At 36.1% G+C, this 22077-nt stretch overlaps 1 long non-coding RNA gene across 1 annotated transcript; it reads left to right on the forward strand.

Moving 5' to 3' along the window:
* Positions 1–4197: 4197 nt before the first annotated feature.
* Positions 4198–6931, forward strand: LOC141494871 (uncharacterized). The gene is made up of 3 exons (XR_012470568.1): positions 4198–4328; positions 5533–5798; positions 6579–6931. It is a non-coding gene; the product is annotated as an uncharacterized LOC141494871 (long non-coding RNA).
* The last annotated feature ends 15146 nt before the right edge of the window (positions 6932–22077 follow it).

The following is a 22077-nucleotide window of genomic DNA, read 5'->3' on the forward strand; positions in this document are numbered from 1 at the left end:
AACTGACTTGAAACTTACTATCAAAAAAGCTAAGATCTTGGCAAGTAGTTCCATCATTTCCAGGCAAATAGAAAAAGAAGTGGAAGTAATGTCAAACTTTTTATATTTGGGCTCAAAGATCACTTTTTTTTGTTTTTGCAAGGCAATGGGGTTAAGTGACTTGCCCAAGGTCAAACAGCTAAGTAATTAAGTATCTGAGGCAAGATTTGAACTCAGATCCTGACCCCAGGGCCCATACTCTATCCACTGTGCCACCCAGTTGCCCCTCAAAGATCATTTCAGACAATGACCAAGCGATAACACTACTAGATTAATAGCACAAAGAGATCAAAGAAAAAGGACCTATAGGTACAAAAATATTTATAGTCGCTCTTTTTGTGGTGGCAAAGAACTGGAAATCGAATGGATACCTATCAGTGGAGGATAGCTGAACAAGTTGAGAAATATGATTGTGAAAGAATATCATTGTACTAAAAGAAAAGTTGAAGGGGAATGCTTTCAGAAAAAACCGGGAAGACTTCAAAGAATTGATGCAAGATGAAATGAGCAGAACCACCGGTGAGAAGAATATTGTACTCAGTAATAGCAATATTGTTATAATGATCTAAGACAATTCAAAGGTACCATGATGAAAAATACTATCTCCAGAGAGAGAGAAGTAATGACATATGAATGCAACATACTTTTTTCATTTTATTTTTCTTGATAATTTTTGCAACATGGTTAATATATAACTTTTTCATGATTTTTCATTGATATATTGCTTGCCTTCTCTTTGGGTAGAGGAGAAGTGGGGAGGGAGAGGTTTGGAATTGAAAAAAAATAATAAATAAATTTGAACCCCTTAAAAACAAACCTTAAAAGACACTATATAGCTTTATTGAAAAAAATGTCTAAACTCCTTAACCTTAACAGCCAAAATTCTACATGAATTGACGCTTAGTTACCTTTCTAGTCTAGTCTCATTACTTCTTTTTCCAAATACTTTTTCAGGCCAAACCACATTTTACTATTAACCCCTCCCAATACTTATCTTTTCTCCTCTCTGAGCCTTTCCTTACATGTTTCTCCATGCCTAGGGTTCATTTCCTTCCCCATCTATACCTATCACTATCTACTGAAGTTATTCTCATTCATCAGGAGCCAGTTCATCTCTGAAGCTTTTGCAATTTTTTTCATCTAGGCCAGAGTAGAGCAAGCTCAACATCACTGCTATTTAGAGAGAGAGAGAGAGAGAGAGAGAGAGAGAGAGAGAGAGAGAGAGAGAGAGACAAAGTATGAATGAAAGACAAAGACAGAGACAGGTGCAAGAGAGACAGATGCAAGAGAGACAGCTAGAGAGAGAGACAGAAAGAGATAAAGTATGAGTGAGAGAGACAGAGACAGAGCATGTTGAAGTGCATGAAATTAAATATCCAATGACTGATTGCTAATGCCCCATTTTGAGGAATGCTCCTCGATCTATTCTGGGGTGACCCTGGCTTTTGGCTCTTGCTATGAAATTCCTGACTTCTGACTATCCTAGGGTTTTCCTGTGAACTCATAGAACCTGGTGCCAAGCCTTTCTGTTGACTCTCTCTCTCCTCTCTGCCAGGAAAGCTCTCCTGTTTAGGCTATTATTAGTTTAGGCTCATTAAATGACCTCATTACCCAGAATCACCTCTTTTTGTCTGTTTCCTCATCTGTAAAATGGGGATAACAGCACCTCCCTCCTAGGGTTGTTGTGAAGATAAAATAAAACAATAATTGGAAAGCAATTAGGAGAGGGTTTGGCACAGAATTGGTACTATATATATATGTATATATATATATATATATATATATATATACATATATATATATTAGTTATTGTTGCTATTATTAGTGGTAGTAATAGTAGTAAAAGTCCTGGTACCAGTAGTAATTATCACAGAGTAAGCCAGGAAAGAGCAATATCAGTACATTTTCCTGTGGGAAAGAAGACTCGGTTCCCTCTCTTTCATTAGAGGACAACACTGTGCACTTTGAAGGACTGGGTGACTTTGTGTCCAGCAAGCACTGGCCACTAGCAGCAGTGTAAGCATGAGAGACCAAGGACAAGTCAGACACCCTGAGGAAAGGCAGCTTCAAGACAGACTTGTAGACAATAAGCCTAGCTGAGGGTTACATCATATCCAAGAGGAATATCTTGAAGACTTTGGTAAATGGACTTGGAGGAGGTAGGAGTTAACCTCCTGTTCCATGTGTTAGAGTCTTAAGCCTACTTTCCCCCAACTCTATAAGTGCCTACAAGAGTATGTTCTAATTTAGGGAGACGTTTGTACTAACTGTACTTTCTGTTCCAAGTATTCTACTTTATTTTTCCTTTCTATGGTTAAGCAAGTGTGGCTGACCAAGTGATGCTATCTGATAACCAATGGGGAAAGCACACTGGCCAGGGCTTGTGAGTTGTAGCATTGGAAAGACACTCCTAGGTTTTCTGAATCCCCTAGAACAGGTAGGTCCAACTGTGGTTTGGGGACTGCATGCAGCCCTCAAAATCCATTTCTTTGGTTGAATCAAGTAACTGGAAAATGAAGAAATGGGTGTCAGTGCATGCACCGATGCTGTATCATCACAGACCCGCTTAATCTTTAATTAATTTGGCTTGATTTTTTTTTACATAATTAACATTATGAGGTCTCATAGATCTCCAGAGTTTTATTTTTATTTTTTTTTACAAAAGATATGTATATAGGAGTTAGGCTCTTTATTTTAAAATTTTATGACTTATAATCTTGCACAGAAAATTTTATTTTATGAAGCATTAAATGCTATTTAGTCAAGGACTTTGAGAATAGATTTCAAGATTTTAGAAAACATCAATTGCATTTCAGTATATTTGCTAATCCAATCTCAGTTGACATCCACACATTGCTTGCAAACTTGAAAATAAAATGTATAGAGTTGCAATCAGATATAAAGAAAAAAAAATTTGGATTTTTATAAGTTGTACCTCTGCCTAAAGAAAAATATCTGACATTTTAAGAATACGCCTCGTTCATAACATCTCTTTTGAGGAGTACATATATTTGAGAGCAACTTTTTTCCTCATCTGAAGCATATAAAAAAGTAAAAATAGAACAAAAATTTCAGATTAACATCTTCAAAATATTCTTTGCATCACTACAACCTCTATCAAACCAGATATAGATGTTCTGGCATCAAAAAAACAGGTTCAGGGTTCATGTTAAAAATGGCATATTCTTGTTTTTTGATTATCCTCTTTTATTTTACTGTATTGCATTTTATTATTATACTCATTGGTAATATGGATCACATTGTTTTCAGAAATAAATATTAAATTCTATATGTGGCCCTTGGCAAGGTTTTGTTGGGCCAATGTGATGCAGAAGAGCTAAATACTCATGACCTACAACCTTAAAGGGAGAAGCAGCAACCTGCCTTGGAGATAACCAGAAGGCTAGTGTCAATGGAGTTGGAGAGAATTGCTCTAGAGCATATGCTTGACCAAAGAAAAAGTTAATGTCATTTCTTTCCTCAAGGAGTTGACAAACATATTCATATACAAATATCTACAGTTGGTGAGAACAGGGGATGCTCTCAGCATCACTCACCTCCTGATTAATTGATTGTTTGTTACGCTTTTTATATAACAGTCTGTGAAGTGAGGGGGGCTCTCCTATGAGTTAAGTGGGACATCTATTTTGTTGACTAAGAGACTTTTTTGAAGCTTCCTTCAGTTTGCTACCCATTAACAGCTAGTTGGTGCCAAAAGCACAAGGCTGCAGTGGACCTTTGGAGCTGCAGGATTTCAGAGGAATTTGGGTGGGGTTGGACATGTTGGCCAGCTGTGGAAACACCTAATCAATCACAGAAATTTGAGCATGGGCTACTTAAGAGAATGCTGCACTTCCCTTCATGCTGCTGCGGTCGGTCCTCTAGCCTTCCCTCAAATTGGGTTTGAATTCTGTTCTCAAACTCCATTCTCATTCATGCATGCATGCATGCATGCATGCATTCACTCATTCTTCATTCATTCATGGATTATTAAATTTCTTCATTCATTTCATTCATTCATTCATCATTATTCAGTTTCATTCATTCATTCATTCATTCATTCATTCATTCATTCATCATTCATTCAAATTCTCTGCCCTGTAAGCTCCACCATCAGTCCCCATATTACTAGCTGGTGATTCTGATTTGTCTGTAGGATGATCCTCCCAGTCCAGGGCTCCAACTTTCCCCTGTCCCCAAACTGAGAAACTGGAACCTCGTATCTGGGCCAAGGGTAACAGAATATTTTCTTCTTTCTTGAACATTTTATAACAGGAGAAATCTGTCAGGTAAGTGGCATCGTGGGAAAAATGGAAGACTCGGGGGTCAAGGGAGAGGGACTGAACCTTTGATTTTATTGATGAAGGGAACCCTACTAGGGTGCTGGCTTCATTGTAATTTATAGTCTTAGAGAGTTGCCCAAACTGCACAGAGAGGTTAAGTAACTCTCAAAAGGTCTCACAGCCAGGATATGTTATGTCAACCTGAATTCAAAACAGCTACTATGACAAAATGGAAGTCTTTTATCAAGGTCAATTGAGTTGCAACTGGGCTACCTGAGGAGGGAGCTGGGGTCAGGTTACTAAAGCAAGGGGCCACAGGTGGGACATTTGCAAAATAATTAGATGCAAGGAAAGAAAATGGAGGTTCAGCTCTTGGCAAGTCATTGGTCTAGGGAACAGAGACACAGAGCTTCAGATAGTGCGACACCTGAGAGTCTGAAGCACCATGTGGCTTCAAATCTTGCTTCAAACACTGCCTAAGAAATGGGTAAATCACTTGACATCTTTGAGGCTCATATAGAATGCAAACTTCCCTATCTGAATGTGAACTCCTTCTGAAGAGTATATTCTTTTAGTCTATTTGTATCCCTAGTACCAACTAAATTCCTATTTGATAAATTATAAAAGTGGGCCCCAAAATAATTGCAAAACTGAAAGTATGTTATAAACTTTAGATCATAGAAATGAATTATCATTTCTGAGAATCATTATGTTTCTCATGTTGGTTCATCATTTGGAATTTAATCCTGATTTAAAATATTTTAATGTGGTGTTCACAGAGATAATTAAACTTTCTGCTCTTTACTGATTATAGTTTGATAGCATTATCAAAGCCCCATCCACTATGAAACTGGTGTGCTCTGTGGATCACAGATGTTTTCTTCCTTTGATGATTTCTTATAAGCTAGCAGCCATACATTTTAAAGTATTTATGTTCATCATTGTTAGCTATATTTTGAGTCAAATTAATATGGGTTATTTTAGAAAAGGAAGGGTCCCTCCCCCCCATTGTTAATTAGTTATTATGCTGATCTGAGGGAAGAAGACTCAATGATGAAAACTCTCCAAGGAGTAATTCTCCAAATTTCCTCAAGATGGCAGGCTTTAATAAAGAATGTTTACATTTTTAAAACCTGAGTTCTCCAAACATTTAAATTGTTTGGCTTGCAAAGTACCTTATTTTTGAACTTCCACTCTTTTTTTTTCCCAGAGTCCACATCTTGAAGCCACATCTTGCTTCAGACTGACAAACAGTTGATGCATTATCTGAAGCTCTGTGTCTGTGTTCCCCAGACCAAAGATCTTGTCCCATGTTCTGTTGTGGCTTTTTCTTTTTAGAACTACAAAGCACTGACCAAGGGCTTGGACATTGAAACAAGTGGTTTCTCTGTTTTGTAAGCCTTTAAACTGAGACTTGAAATCCCCTGGTCAGGGACATGAAATGGTTTCCCATTTTGTTGGAGATTCTGTAGCAAGGTAGGACAACAAGCTAAGAATTTCTATAAATTATTTAATGAAAATTAAAGGCTCTGAAGCGTCTTTCCAGTTGTCCCCTTTGATTCACCAATAGAAGATATGAAAGACTTGTAGTTGCTTAGGTTCTAACCCAGAGAATCTAAGGTGGGATCCAGAGGGCAAATGAGGGAGTAATAGGGTGACCTCTTGATTATTGACTCAAAGCTTTGTCGTATTTTAATACTGAGTAAGGAAGAGAACTACACACATACATAAATATATGCATACATATACTTATATTTATATCCTCTCCAAATAATTAAAGGCAACATCTTATTTTTTTAAAAGTATTACAGAATTATTATGCTTACACTACTATGTATTGAGCCTTCATGGAGGCCTAATCTGGTACCTCATCATGATGTGCAGGTAACACAGGTTCTCAAAGGTTTTTAGCAAAGCATAAATTGGCTGGCTCTTCCAAGCTAGAAAAGCTTCAGGTACAGTTACAGCAATACAATATGTGTTGCTGTATAAAAGCTATCCTTGCTTAGTACAGAGACTCAATGCCAGTCAGACTAGCTAATTACTGGTGAATTCTTTGACCTTGAAATCCATAAAAAAAGAAAAAATACAAAAGGCTCCTTTGTCCTGCAACCCCCCCCCCCCCTTTCCCCTTTCTCCTTTTGCTATTGAAATGATTGTGGCAGAAGAGCAGAAAGGGGGTGCAGAGGATGTTATGAATTAAACATATACAAATGAGTTGATTGTGGTTGTTTTTTTTTAATTTTTTCAAACTAGGTCACCCTGCCTCATCTCAGCTGGAAAGTGCTGGGCTCACTCATGCCATCCATCCCATTATTGGCACGGAAACTTGGACCACACTGTTTTCAACTTGGTTTTCAACTTAGGTTGCCTATGCCCCCCCCCCCCATTCCACCCTTGTTTGGGGGGGGGCAGTTATCTTATTGGTGCTGGACTTAATGTGGACATGTGAACGATTTTAGCCTGCTGCAGCCAGAGCTCCCAAACACAAGACATCAGTTCGACCAGTCCCAGGCTCCTTGGCAGTGGGGTTTTGGTGTTTAACACTGTGCTCAGATAGAATCCTACAGTTTGTAGATTGTCTATGAACATGAACTTAGCTGGTAATACTTTACTTAGAGAGGACACATTATTCTAACCCAAAATGAAACACCCCCCCCCCCAATAAAACAAAACAAAACATAAAACTGCCACTAAATGGAAGGAAGGCCCTTGAAGAGGCAAATAAAGATACCTTAAGACCTGATTTTTTTCTGTATCCAAAAGTAAAAAATATTATTTTATGGAACATTTTGTTCAAGTACTCATGAAAAATATTCAGAAAAAAAACCTACTATGAAAATAATTGCTACTTAGGCATCAAAATCACTTGTAGAGTATGAGGAAATAGAAAAACTATGAATAATTTAGACTTTTCCACTCCCAATTAAATCAGCATACCTTTTAATAGTATGACATCAATGCATAATTAGGCATGTAAGAGGATAGCAAAAATGGGAAATGTGGTTTACGATTAAGGAGTGGGAGAAGTCAAAGGCTTGTGGACTCTTGCTTCCAAGTCATAAATAATGTTTGTCCTTCATTTTCAAAGATGACCATGACATCGGGGGGGGTGATGCCAGGACAAGCACTTGAATTAGATTTGGGCAAGAGAGGGCAGGTCTTGTTGGAACAGAAATGTTAATATGACAATTTAAAGGGGACTTAAAACTCTTAAATTAGTTACCTTGAGACAGAAATCTCTATCCTATTGACAAGAGCAAGGAAATTAGAAATAAATTTAGTTGGGAACACTGTGGCTTGTTATTATTCTTCAATCCTTGATTGGGTGTGGAGTCTCATAGCCACCTAAAGACCTGTCAACTTTCCCTTTTCAGAGAGAAACTATCTCATTATTGCATCCTAACTGAAGGAGGCACACGGGGAAAAATGCTGCAGAGAAAAGCTTGTAGCAGTTTCCATGGTCACATAAAAATTACCAATTGAGTAATGCCAACACCATACCCAGCTCAGGACAACAATGATTTGGTATTCAAGAGGGAGCAAGTTCAGGTCAATAGAGCAGGGGAAAACAGCCACAACAGTAAAATAAAACACCAGAAATCCTATAGTGTCCAAGGCATTGATTATCTCTGAGCATATCTGGTCCCTATCATGAGCCTCTCATGCTCTCTGTATACATTCTTATGGCATATGTATTTATAGAAGACTTCTATATTTATGGGAGGAGTGTACCATTGTTACTTTTATTTCCCTAATATTTCAACAAATACCATTGTTTTGTACAAGTGTGCAAATTTGGGTTAATTAGTAAAAATAACCAAATCATTATGAACTCATGAACTTCAGTTTTAAGTATATGAGTATTCATAATACATCTAAGTAGGGGTACCTAAGTGAATATCTTATTTTTTAGTTTATATTTTAATAGCTAGGAAGTTACTACTTTTATAGAAAATTATTTCTTAATCACTTGTATATATATATATATATATATATATATATATATATAGAGAGAGAGAGAGAGAGAGAGAGACAGAGAGAGAGAGAGAGAGAGAGAGAGAGACAGAGAGAAGGAAAGAAGGAAGGGAAGGAGAGAAAGAGAATCAGGCTGCTGATTTGTGGAACAAAGAATAAAATTAATATAAACCTAACAAAAAGAATAAGAATGAGAAAATATAGGCCAGAAACTAATTCCTATTATCAGAAAACCCCAACAACAACAAAAATCTAGCAACCACATTCACCAGTAAATACTAACTAAAATAGTCTGACTAAGAAAAGAGAGAGACACAGTAATTGAGGGCAAGACTGGTTTGGAATATAAACTAATTTATAAAATCTTACTGAAGAGGCTGAAAAAAATAATGGACAGTATTGCTTCATAAAGCAATGAGAAGCAGTGGAGAAAAACATTTTAAATAAAGCATTATGAGGGACCCAAATAAAAAGAATCATTCCAAGGACATTTAACAATGTAACTGGAAAGCCAACAAATAAAAATAAGTAAAATATTTATAAATATTTTTAGGACAAACTTTTTGCCTCATTATTTTTCCATCTACATTGAAAGGTAGTTTTAATAATCATATTTTGAAAGGTTTTAAATTTTACATTTTTCTACCTTCCCTATCCCCTGACAGAAAGCAATCCACCCATTGACCATACATGTATAATCATGCTAAACATTGTTCCACATGTTATGCTGTAAGAGAAGAATCAAATCAAAATGGAGAAACAACAATAGAGAGGAAAACAATAATACATAAGACAACTTTTAAAAATTGAAGATAGTAACTTTTGGTCTGCATTTAAACTCCACAGATCCTTCTCCAAATATAGTGTTTTCCAACCCAAGTCTTTTAGAATCACCTTGAATTATCGTACTGCTAAAATGAACAAATGCATCCTAATTGATAATCACCGAATGTGTGCAAAATGATCTTCTGGTTCTGTTCACTTCACTCAGCATCAGTTCATGAAAATTTATAAGGCTTTTCCCTTATGATTTTTTTTAAAGGTTTTTGCAAGGCAGTGGGATTAAGTGGCTTGCCCAAGCCCACAGTAATTATTAAGGTAATTATTAAGCATCTGAGGTCAGATTTGAACTCAGCTACTCCTGAATCCAGGGCCATGCTCTATCCACTGCACCACCTAGCTGCCCCCCCCTTTATGATTTCTTAAAAAACAATAGTGTTCCATCATTCATATTCCACAATTTGTTTAGTCATTCCTCAATTGTCAGGCATCCCCTCAATTTTCAATTCTTTGTCACTGCAAAAAGAGCTGCTATAAATATTTTTATACATGGAGGTTTTCTGACTCTTTTTCATTATCTCTTTGGGACATAGATATAGTAGTGATATTGCTGGATCAAAGGATATGCACAGTTTATTACCTTTGGGCATAATGGAATTCTTTTTTATGCTATATTTTATTATTTCAACTACATGAAAAGATAGTTTTCAACATTCATCTTTTTGTAAGCCTTTGAATTGCACATTTTTCTCCCTACCTCCCTTCCCTCCCCCATGACTATATCAGGTAATCTGATATAGATTATCATAATATAGATTATGAAAAAAGAATCAGAACTAAAGGGGGAAAAGTCATGTGAAAAAAAAGGAAAAAAAAGAAAATGTTTAAACGTTTAAAATAGTATGATTTGATCTGCATTCTGCATTTGACTCCTTAGTTTTCTCTCTAGATGTGATGACATTTTCTTTCACAGGTCTTTTAGAATTGTCCTTGATCACTATGTCCATTATAGTTGATCATCTCAAAGTTGCTGATAATGTGTACAATGTTCTCTTGGTTCTGCTCACTTCACTCAGTATCAGTTCATGCAAACCTTTCCAGGCTTTTTTGAAGTTTGCCCAGTCATGATTTCTCATAGAACAATAGTACTCCATCACACTCATTTACCATAATTTGTTTAACCATTCCCCAATTGATTGGCATCCCTTCAATGCCCATTTCTTTGCCACTACAAAAAGGACATTGGAATTCTAATTTCACAATAAGGATATGTGCTGGAGAAAATGTTAATGGATTTCAGGAATATGAGGAAAAAAACTGAACTAGACCAGTACCTATAGAAGAAATTCATGGGAAACTGACACAATTAAAGAATTAATTCTGAAGATTGCTCTCAAAGGGGAGATTATCAGGGGCGGCTAGGTGGCACAGCAGATAAAGCACCAGCCCTGGAGTCAGGAGTACCTGGGTTCAAATCTGGTCTCAGACAATAATTACCTAGCTGTGTGGCCTTGGGCAAGCCACTTAACTCTATTTGCCTTGCAAAAACCTAAAAAAAAAAAAAAGGGAGATTATAAAAAAAAAAGGAAACAATATTGGGCCTTAAAAAAAAAACTGATAGACTAGGATTCAAGCCAAGCCTGGGGCATTTTGTATGTTTTGTATGCATGAGACTCTTAATTAGTGGAAAAGTACAAAGAAAAAGAGACAGAAACAAAAAAAAATAGAGACAGACACCAAGAAACACAGATTTTGAAAGTGGCAAAGATAATACTCTAAGAAGGAGAACCAACTCATCATTTTCTGACATATTCTAATCTATATAACTTCTCTAATTTGCTTGCTCTTTGGATAAATGGATTTACTTTCTATTCACTATTTGTGGTGGTCTTTTGAATATTTAGCATTTTGTACGAAGGAATCATACTGGTATAAGCTAAAGACTTTCTCCTCCCTTTGTGAAGTAGTGACCTGGAAAAGTAGAGGCTTTGTTCTGAATCTATAAATCATACTCCTGGGCTCTCAATATTTTGAGGGAGAAAATAGTTATACTTCTAGTTTAGAATCCTTCTTTCAGAGGATAACAAAGTAGCCACCTCAAGGACCCTTCTCTCATGAGAATCTCAGTCTCCCTTGGAGAGAGGAAAGGGCAAGATTCTAGAGATCTCTATCACTGGTTTCCTTGTCTTTATATTTAGCTATCTTTTGTTGGTATTTGTGCATGTGTATGTGTATGTGTGTGTCTTTATATACATATATATATAAAATATATATATATGTATATATACACACATTTATATGCATATATCTTACATGATCACACACCAAAACAGAAAGCAACCAAAAGAAAGGACATCAATAACTGACTTGCATACTTTTTCCTCCCTATTCATTTAAAAAAAACAATTGTTCTTTATTTACTATAAGCTTAACAATCATTGTCAAACACAAATAGCAATGTATAGTCAAATTAGTTCCATCAGTTGTTGGTGCCCAGATACACAATTCTACAGGGATGGTAGTCGAGTATATGTATTTGCATAACTCAGTTTGCACTTATTTAGTTTTTTGCAAGGCAAATGGGGTTAAGTGGCTTGCCCAAGGCCACACTGTTAGGTAATTATTAAGTGTCTGAGGCCGAATTTGAACCCAGGTATTCCTGATTCCAAGGCCCGTGCTTTATCCACTACGCCACCTAGCCACTCCCTAGTTTGCACTTATTTAGCAGGAGCAATTAGTTTAGAAAATGAAACCTGGGAAAGATTGAGGGAAACTCTGCTAGAAAGAGATGCCAGGCTTAGCTGTGTCACCTGGATGCAGTCTTGAGTGAGAAGGAAACAGCATACCAAGCTGCCTGAGGACACTTACAGGAAAAAATGAGTTCTTGGTCTGTTTGAGGCCAGAGGGCAGAACTAGAAGGATATAACCTCTCAGACAGGAAGCACACTTCGAGGGAGGAGAGGCTTAGAGGCAGAAAAGAGTATAGAGATTGAGACCAACCTCAAAAAATAACAGTAAGAAGGACCTAAGGCCAGATGCACACACCTCCCGTCCACAGCATCCCAGGATTAGAAGTGATAATAACAACAAATTGCTGAAATAAAATTTTTAAAAAGACTTGGCAAAGGAGAAAGTATCCAACTGAAGACAGTCACTATAGGATTAGAGAAGACCAGGATTCAACTTCAGAGAAGGATATTGAAGCAAAAAGAGCCTCTCTTATTACAAAGAATAATACAAAATGATCACCAGCTCAAAAAGAATTCATAGGATACAAAAAAAGGACTTTAAAAATCAGAGAAAATTTTTTTAAAAGAACAAGAAAAACAAAATTATGAAAAAATCAACCAACTGGAAAAGGAGATCCAGAATCTTTTTTAAAATTAATATTCTATTTGTTTTCCAATTATATACAATAATAGTTTCTACCCATCATTATCTGTAAGGTTTTGAATTTTGCAATCTTTTCTCCACCCTCCATTCCCTCCTCCATCCTCCCACAGAAGGCAGTCTGGTAATCTTTTCATTGTTTCCATGCTATACATTGATCGAAATTGAATGTATAGGGAGAAAAACCATCTTCTTGAGGAGAAAATAAAATATTAGAGAAAGCAAAATTATGTAGTACATAAGACACTTTTTTAATAAAAAAAATTGAAGGTAATAGACTTTGGTCTTTGTTTAAACTCCACAGTTCTATCTCTGGGTATAAATGGTATTCTCCATGTCCCTGATTATTGCATTGATGGGATGAGTAAGTCCAATAAGATTGATCATCACCCCCATGTTGCCATGAGGGTATACAATGTTCTTTTGCTTCTGCTTATCTCTCTCAGCGTCAGTTCATGCAAATCCTTCCAGGTTTCCCTGAATTCCCATCCCTCCTGGTTTCTAATAGAACAATAGTGTACCATGGCATACATATACCACAGTTTACTAAGCCATTCCCCAATTGAAGGACATTTACTTAATTTCCAATTCTTTGCTACCACAAACAGGACTACTATGAATATTTTTGTACAAGTGATGTTTTTACCCTTTTGCATGACCTCTTCAGGGTATAGACCCAGTAGTGGTATTGCTGAATCAAAGAGTATGCACATTTTTATTGCTTTTTGGGTATAATTGCAGATTGCTCTCCAGTAAAGTTGGATGAATTCACAGCTCCATGAATTAGTGTCCCAGATTTCCCACATCCCTTCCAACATTAAACATTGTACTTTCTGGTCATATTGGCCAATCTGATAGGTGTGAGGTGGTTCCTCAGAGCTCCTTTAATGTGCATTTCTTTAATCAGTAATGATTTAGAGCAGTTTTTCATATTACTATGGATAGCTTTGATTTTTTTCATCTGTAAATTGCCTTTGCATATCCCTTGAACATTTGTCAATTGGGAAATGGCTTGTTTTTTTTTTATAAATTTGACTCAGTTCTCTATATATTTTAGAAATGAGTCTTTTGTCAGAAATACTAGTTGTAAAAATTGTTTCCCTATTGACTACATTTCTTTTGATCTTGGTTACAGTGGTTTTGTTTGTGCAAAAGCTTCTTAATTTAATGTAATCCAAATTATCTAGTTTGTTTTTAATCATGTTCTCCATTACTTCCTTGGTCATAAACTGCTTCCTTTTCCATAGATCTGACAGGTAAACTATTACTTGATCTCCTGGTTTGCTTATTTATGTCTAAATCTTGTACCCATTTTGATTTTATCTTGGTATAGAGTGTGAGATGTTGGTCTAATCTAGGTTTCTGCCATACTAACTTCAAATTTTCCCAACAGTTTTTATCAAAGAGAGTTCTAATCCCAAAAGCTGGACTCTTTGGGTTTGTCAAAAAGCAGATTAATTACTATGATCATTTCTCACTGTCTCTTTAGTGCCTAATCTATTTCATTGATCCACCACTCTATTTCTTAGCCAATACCAGACAGTTTTGATGACTGATGCTTTATAATATAATTTTAGGTCTGGTAGGGCTGCACTTTTTTCCCATTAAATTCCTGGATATTCTTGACTTTTTGTTTCTCCACATGAATTTAGTTTCAATTTCTTCTAGCTCATTAAAGTAATTTTTTGGAAGTTTGATTGGTAGGGCACTAAATAAGTAGATTAATTTAGGTTGAATTGTCATATTTATTATATCAGCTTGGCCTATCCTTAAGCAGTTGATATTTTCCCAGTTATTTAAATCTGATTTTATTTGTGTGAAGAGTGGTTTATAGTTGTTTTAATCAAATTTTTGAGTCTGCCTTGGTAGGTAGACTCCTAAGTATTTTATATTCTCTGAAGTTACTTTAAATGGAATTTCTCTTTCTAGCTCTTGCTGCTGTATCTTGCCAGTAACATATAGAAATGCTGAGGATTTATGAGGGTTTATTTTATATCCTGCCACTTTGCTAAAGTTGCTAATTATTTCTAGTAGTTTTTTAGATGATTTTTTAGGATTCTCTAGGTATACCATCATGTCATCTGCAAATAGTGAAAGTTTTGTTTCTTCCTTCCCAACTCTAATTTCTTCAATTTCTTTTTCTTGTCTTATTGCTGAAGCTAACATTTCTAATACAATATTGAATAGTAGTGGTGATAATGGACATTCTGGTTTCACCCTAATCTTATTGGGAATGTCTCTAGCCTATTTCCATTGCATTTAATTCTTATTGATGGTTTCAGATAGATACTGCTAATCATTGTAAGGAATAATACATTTATTCCTATACTCTCTAATGTTTTTAATAGGAATTACATTTGTTGTATTTTGTCAAAGGTTTTTTCAGCATCTATTGAGATAATCATATGATTTCTGTTAGGTTTGTTATTGATATAGTCAAATATACTAACAGTTTCCAACCCTGCATTCCTGGAATAAATTCTGCTTGGTCATAGTTATTATCCTAGTGATAACTTGCTGTAATAACATTGCTAAGATTTTATTTAAGATTTTTGTATCTATATTCATTAGGAAGATAGGACTATAATTTTCTTTCTCTGTTTTGACTCTTTCTGGTTTAGGTATCAGCACCATAATGGTGTCATATAAGGAGTTAGGCAGACTTCCATCTTCACCTATTTTTCCAAAGAGTTTATATAGAATGGGAACCAATTGTTCCTTAAATGCTTGATAGAATTCACTTGTGAATCCATCTGGTCTTGGAGATTTTTTTCTTAGGGAGTTCAATGATAGCTTTTTGGATTTCTTTTTCTGAGATAGGGTTATTTAGTTATTTAATTTCTTCTTCATTTAGCCTGGGCTAAATATTCATCCATTTCATTTAGATTATCAAATTTATTGTCATCTAGTTGGATAAAATAATTCTGAATTATTACTTTAATTTTTTCCTCATTGGTGGTAAGTTCACCTTTTTCATTTATGATACTGGTAATTTGGTTTCCTTCTTTCTTTTTTTAATTAAATTAACCAAAATTTTTTATCAATGTTATTGGTTTTTTTTTCATAAAACCAATTCTTGGTTTTATTAATTAGTTCAATAGTTTTCTTGCTTTCATTTTTTTAAATTTCTCCTTAAATTTTTAGAATTTCTAATTTGGTATTTAATTGGGAGTTTTGATTTGTTCTTTCTCTAAATTTTAGTTGCATGTTAGTTCATTGATTTCCTCTTTCTCTATTTTGTTCATGTGAGCAGTTAAAGATATAATATATCCCCTAATAACTGCCTTGGCTGTATCCCATAAATTTTGGTATGTTGTCTCATTATTCTCATTATCAACGATGAAGTCATTCTCTCTAAAATTTGTTGTTTGATCCACTCATTCTTTAAAATGAGGTTATTTACTTTCCAATTAGTTTTAGGTCTGTCTCTCTATGACCCTTTCTTTCATTTGATTTTTATTGCATTATGATCTGAGAAGGAAGTATTCACTATTTCTGCCTTTCTGCATTTGATTATTAGGTTTTTATGCCCTAATAAAATTTTTGTATAAGTGTCATGTACTGCAAAAACAAAGTATATTCTTTTCTAACCCATTCAATTTTCTCTAAAGTTCTATCATGATTAGGTTTTCTAACATTCTATTTACCTTCTTAACTTCCTTCTTGTTTATTGTATAGTTTGATTTATCAAAATCTGACAGAGGGAGGATGAGATCTCCCACCAGTAGAGTTTTGCTGTCTATATCTTTCTACAGCTCATTCAGCTTCTCCTTTAAGAGTTTGGATGCTATACCACTTGGTACATACATATTTAGTATTGAAATTGCTTCATTGTCTATGGTACCTTTTAGGAGGATATAGTTTCCTTCCTTATCTCTTTTAATGAAATCTATTTTAGCAACTGTTTTGCTTGAGATAAGGATTGCTACCCCTGTCTTTTTCACTTCGGCTGAAGCAAAATATAATCTGCTCCAACCATTTACCTTTACTCTAAATGTATTTCTCTGATTCAAATGAGTTTCTTGTAAGCAGAATATCATAGAATTCCAGTTTTTAATCCAATTTGCTATTTACTTGTTTTTATGGGAGAGTTCATCCCATTCTTCAAAGTTATAATTACTAACTCTCTATTGTTCTCCATGTAATCTTCCCTCTGTGTGTATTCCCCCCCCTCCTTTTTTTACTTTATCCATATTCCCCAGGATTTTACTCCTGAATACCATCTCCTTCAATGTGTTTATCCCCTTATATCCACCTCCTCCCCTATCTTTCCCCTTTCCCTTTGCCCCTTCTTTCTTCCCTTCCTTCTGTTAGTTTTTTTCCTCCCCAACCCCTTTCCCCTTTTAATATTTGGAAGGTAATAAGTGCCTTAACTGAGTGTGTGTATGTTAATCCTTCTTTGAGCCAAATCTGATGAGAGAAAGATTCAGGCAGTTTTCACCTCCTCCCTTCTTCCCCTCTATTGCAATAGGTCATTTGTACCTCTTCAAGTAATGTGATTTACCCCCATTCAATCTCTTCCATCCTCTTGTCTATGTATTCCTTCCTGATCTCTTCTAAGAAGTCCTTCTGGGCTGGAAACCCATATTCATATTCTTTTCAGAAGTTCTAGTTCTATCTCTAGGTTAGGGTCTTTTTCTTTGAGGTAGTTTTCTTTTTTTTTAGATTTTTTTTTTGCAAGGCAAATGGAGTTAAATGGCTTGCCCAAGGCCACACAGCTAGGTAATTATTAAGTGTCTGAGACCAGATTTGAACCCAGGTACTCCTGACTCCAGGCCTGGTGCTTTATCCACTATGCCACCTAGCCGCTCCTGAGGTAGTTTTCAATGGATACTCCCCCTTTCCACTGGCATTTATTCATTTTCTTAAGATCTTGTGTTGGGGAAGGGGCTGGTTCACAAACCTTTGGTTTTGAAAATCCTAGAGGCTTTGCTGACTGGGTTTAGTAACTCCAAGTGGGCAGGCCACTAAGGGGTGCTAGAGGTTTTCTCTGGAGTGTCTGTGAATTTGATTTGTGGTCCACTCCTTAGGCCTGAGGGCAGGGTGGTGGTGGGGAGGCAGCACAGTCTGAATTATCCTTGAACAATTTGTCCTGGGCCCTCAGGCTATGTAGTTAATCTTATTATTCACTCAGTACAGAGAGATATCTGCTGTCCACACCTGGGGGGGGGGGGGGAATTGTTACTGTATTTGTTCTGGGAAGAGCTCCTTTCTCTCACAGGGATGTGGGGGGGGGGGGGGGGATCAAATGGAGACATGGGACTCCACTGAAAATACAGGAACTGCGGCCCTGGTCTTCCAGGCCAGTGGAGCTGACCAGATTGATGTCTAGTCATGCTAGAGTTCTCCCTCCAGTTGTGTTGGAACTCCATTGCTGGATAACAAAGCCAAAAGTTTCCTTGGCTGTTCTGAGGTTAGTCCCAGATTTCACCCCACTGCCCCTGCACTGGCTCTCTGCTCTTTGTCTCTGGCTCAACTACATTCTCCTGAGACAGACTTTGTTCTTTCTGTATTTTGTAGATTTGAATTCTGTTAAGAGGCTCATTTCAAATTAGTTCTGAGGGAAAGCCAGGAGGCCTTAGCATAGTGCCTAGCTTCTCTCTCTGCCATCTTGACCTGAAGTCTCCCCAAGATCCAGAATCTTAAGGAAGAAAATGACTCCATGAAAATTAGAATTGGCCAAGGGTAAGTGAGTGAAGTTATATGAGAGCAAAAATAATAAAACAGAATATAATGAAAACTTTGAAGAAAATGTGAAACATCTTATAAGAAAAACGGATCTGGAGAACAGACGAGAAAACATAATAATTGGATTACTTGAAAACTTCAATCAAAAAAAGAAGCTTATATGTTACAAGAAATAAAGACAACTGTCCTAAAATGTTAGAGAGGAGAAAGTAGGAAAAGAAAAAAAATTAATCAAATACCCCTCCCCAAAAAGAGATCTTAGGAGGAAAATCTAAAGGAATATCATAGCCAAATTCTGAAACCCACAACGTTAAGAAGAAAATATGAGCAACAAGAGAAAAAATTAAAATACAGTAGTTACAATTAGAGTTCCACAAGATATAGCAATGAATCACATTAAAAAACTGCAGGTCTTGGAATAAAGAGCAAAAGAATTGAAGTTACTACTGAAAATATATCTTGAATGAAAAAAAGACATTCAATGAATTGCCAGATTTTCAGGATTTTGTTGCTAAAAGACCAGAATTTAATAGAAAAATGTGACATACAAAATCCAAGAGAAAACAGAAAAAAGTAGTAGCAGTAGTAGTAGTAGTAGTAGTAGTAGTAGTAGTAGTAATCATGACCTAAAACAAAAGTTAAAGCTAAAATAAATCTGATTAAAAGAGAAAAAGGGAAATTATACTATGTGTCAATCATATTAATCAATATTGTTTTAGACTATTTAAAATAACTAATAAGGTTGAAATATTGCTGTATTTTAGGAAAATGATGAGATAGTAGATTTAGGAAAAATAGGGAAAGATTTAGACCTATAAAGGAAGATACTATCCGCCTTTGTAAAAACAGATGACAAGTTGAGATAAGCATAATATGGCCTTACATATATGCCTATGAATATATATGTGTGTGTGTATGATCATAATTATCTACTTACATGTATGACCAGTATATATGTAATATAGATGTATATATATATGTTTATATATCTATATACACATGTGTATATATTTATATCTATATACAACAGTAATCCTTTCATGTTCTGCTGGGTGTGACAATTTTTTTCTTTTGTATTTAAGTTGAAAATAAATTTAAAAAAAAAATGAAACCTCTTTTTGATCTTTCCTTTTTCAAAATAAAATTTTCATAAAAAACTCATCCCTACTTTTGCCATTCCCATTTACTTCTCAATGCACTACAACTTAGTTTCTGACCTCATCACTCAATTGAAACTGTTCTCTCCAAGACTGCCAAGAACTTTCAATTGATAAATCCGATGGTCTTTTCTCAGCCCTCATCCTTCTTGACCTCTGCAACAGTAGACAGTTGAATACTAATTCTTCTTCAACTTTTGTAAAACTGTTCTTTTTGGGCTTTCCACTTATCTAACTTCTTTTCATCCTCCTTCAAATCATTCTATTTCCCAAAATGTGAGTATTCCACACAGCTTTGTCCTGGATTCTCTACTTTTCTCTTTTCTACATCCTTTTCTCAGCAATCTTATCTCCTTTTGTGGTTTCAACTATTACCTCTTTTAAGATTACTTTGAATATCTATATATCTAGCCCTAATTTTTCTACTAAGCCCCAGTTCTGCATCATTAACTTCCTATTGGATATATCTACCTAGAGATTACATGTTACTTCTCCATTCATAAGGCCACCACCTTAGTTAAGGTTCTCATAATTTCTTAATTGGACTATTGCAAAAGGCTCTTAATCAAATCTTTGGCTTCCAACATCTCTTTTCTCCAATATCGTGGTCATACAGTTATTAAAATAATCTTCATAAAGAACATTTGATCATTTCCCTCCCCTGCTCAAAACCTTCCATGGTTTCCTATTGCTGCTAGGAAAAAAATATAAAAAAATCTTCACCTTAGCATTTAAAACTTTTCACAATCTAGCTATACCTTTCCCTTCCAGGTTTATTTCACATTATTTTTCCTACATATATTCTTCATTCCAGCCATACTGACTTGAACACTGTTACTAGAACTTAGCATTCTATGCTATGTGATTCTGAACAAGTCAACAAAGAACATGAGATTTTAATCTGAGTGGAAGGAAGTCATGAGGCAGAAATGAATAGGGAAAACATTCCAGACATGGAGGAAATCTAGAGAAAATGTACTGAGTTGAGAGATGGAATGGATATCTTATGTAAATCACATCCCCCTCCTTGAGCCTCAATTATCTCCACTATAAAATGGACATATTAATATTTGGACTAATGACCTCAGAGAGCACTACTAAAGCTACTCTTTTATTATTCTTCCTCTCCCTCTTCATTTTCACCCTCCAAAAAATATCCTATATCAGACTACTCAATTTAATGACTAACACTGCATCCATTGCTATTGCTGTTTCTTCTAACCATGAAAAGTGCTGAGAAATGTGGATCTGCCTTCAAGACATGCCATCCAAGAAATGAGGAAGAGAAGCAATTACCCAGATAATTTAAAGCTGTCCCCAGGTGCAGAATGGAGTTGTCCTGTGGGTCTGGAAGGGAGGCCTGGACATCTCTAGTTTCTTCCAACCACCCCTACTGTTTAACTTCTTGACAGGAGGGGAAGCAGGAGGGTGGGGCCAGAAATTTGGTCACTCTAATGTCCTCAGAGAGAGGAGGTATCATGTTAGAATTATATCTGTCTGCTCCCTTAAATATTGTTAGTCTAAGGGATATGGTTTTCAGGTTCCATTTAAACTTCCATTTATTAACTGGGGAAAGAGGACTCAAACTTTATATTGAAAATTTGACCCCTTTCCCACAAGATACCACTTCCACAATGAATGCACACAGCAATTAGCAGAGAAATCAGAGGAAATGTACATTGGAAAATTTATACCAGAAAATAGAGAGTGAAGGGATTCTCTCTTTGGAAGTAGCCTGACAAGGGACCCCATAAGCCAGCTAGTTCAACCTCCTCACTTTACAAATTAGCAGATTGAGGCCAAAAGAGGTCTATTGACTTTTATACAGAAAGTTTAAGAGCACAGTGCTAGTCATTACTAAACTGAGGCCACGAGGCTGCTGGCCTGTAACAATTCCTATCCCCTTCCTGTCATCAGAGTTCACTGCTCTGGGGTTGCTTACCTCCCTGGAAATAGGAATTAGTTCCACCAGTCTCACATTCATTGACTCTTTACCTACATTTCAGAAGCTCTAAATAAAGTAGACACTTGAAGAGTTTCTAATTTGAGAAATCATTATGGGCTTGAAGGGGAAAGTAAAAAAAAAAGTACTCAATGGATAAATGAGAATCAGGTATATAACAGGTAGCTTATTCCCCCACTGCAAAGAGAATGATGAGCAATAAAGAATCATAGAATGCTCAGAACAGAATCCAGCAGCTTATTATTACTAGGAAAATAGTTGAGAGATTAATATTTGATATTGGGATGTAAACAGAATTTTTCAAAATTCCTAATTAGCAACTCAATATTTCACCTTTTCTGAGCTCAGTGGGACCAATGCCAAGCTGAGATCTTTATTTCAGGTTCCTCCCTCTCTGCTTCTGAAGCTTTCCTTGTCCTAGACTTGATCCAGTTGTAACCACATCAACAGTCCTATGCATTCTAATGGTCAAACAGAGATCAAGGTAAACTTAGGTATGCGCCTGGCAAGATGAGTCCACACTTGATGTGAAGGTTAGTTGGAGGTAGGGGGTACCATGAGGAGTTGAGGGGCACCGATTAAGGTCTTCCCCACTCCAGGCTGGCTTGTCACATTTTGGCTTCACCAGAGCAGCTTCCAAGAGTCCCAGCATCTTCCACAAGGTGTGGCACTTGGGTCATCCTCTCAGAATTGTGAGGACTTAGCCTTGATTTGTACATAGCCATATAAAAGTAGAGGATATCTATACATGCTCAAGTTTCTGAAAGTTTCCCCAGGTCTAACCTCCTTCTACAAATTA

This window comes from Macrotis lagotis, chromosome 8 (genome assembly GCF_037893015.1).
Source record: "Macrotis lagotis isolate mMagLag1 chromosome 8, bilby.v1.9.chrom.fasta, whole genome shotgun sequence".
NCBI classification, from domain to species: Eukaryota; Metazoa; Chordata; class Mammalia; order Peramelemorphia; family Peramelidae; genus Macrotis; species Macrotis lagotis.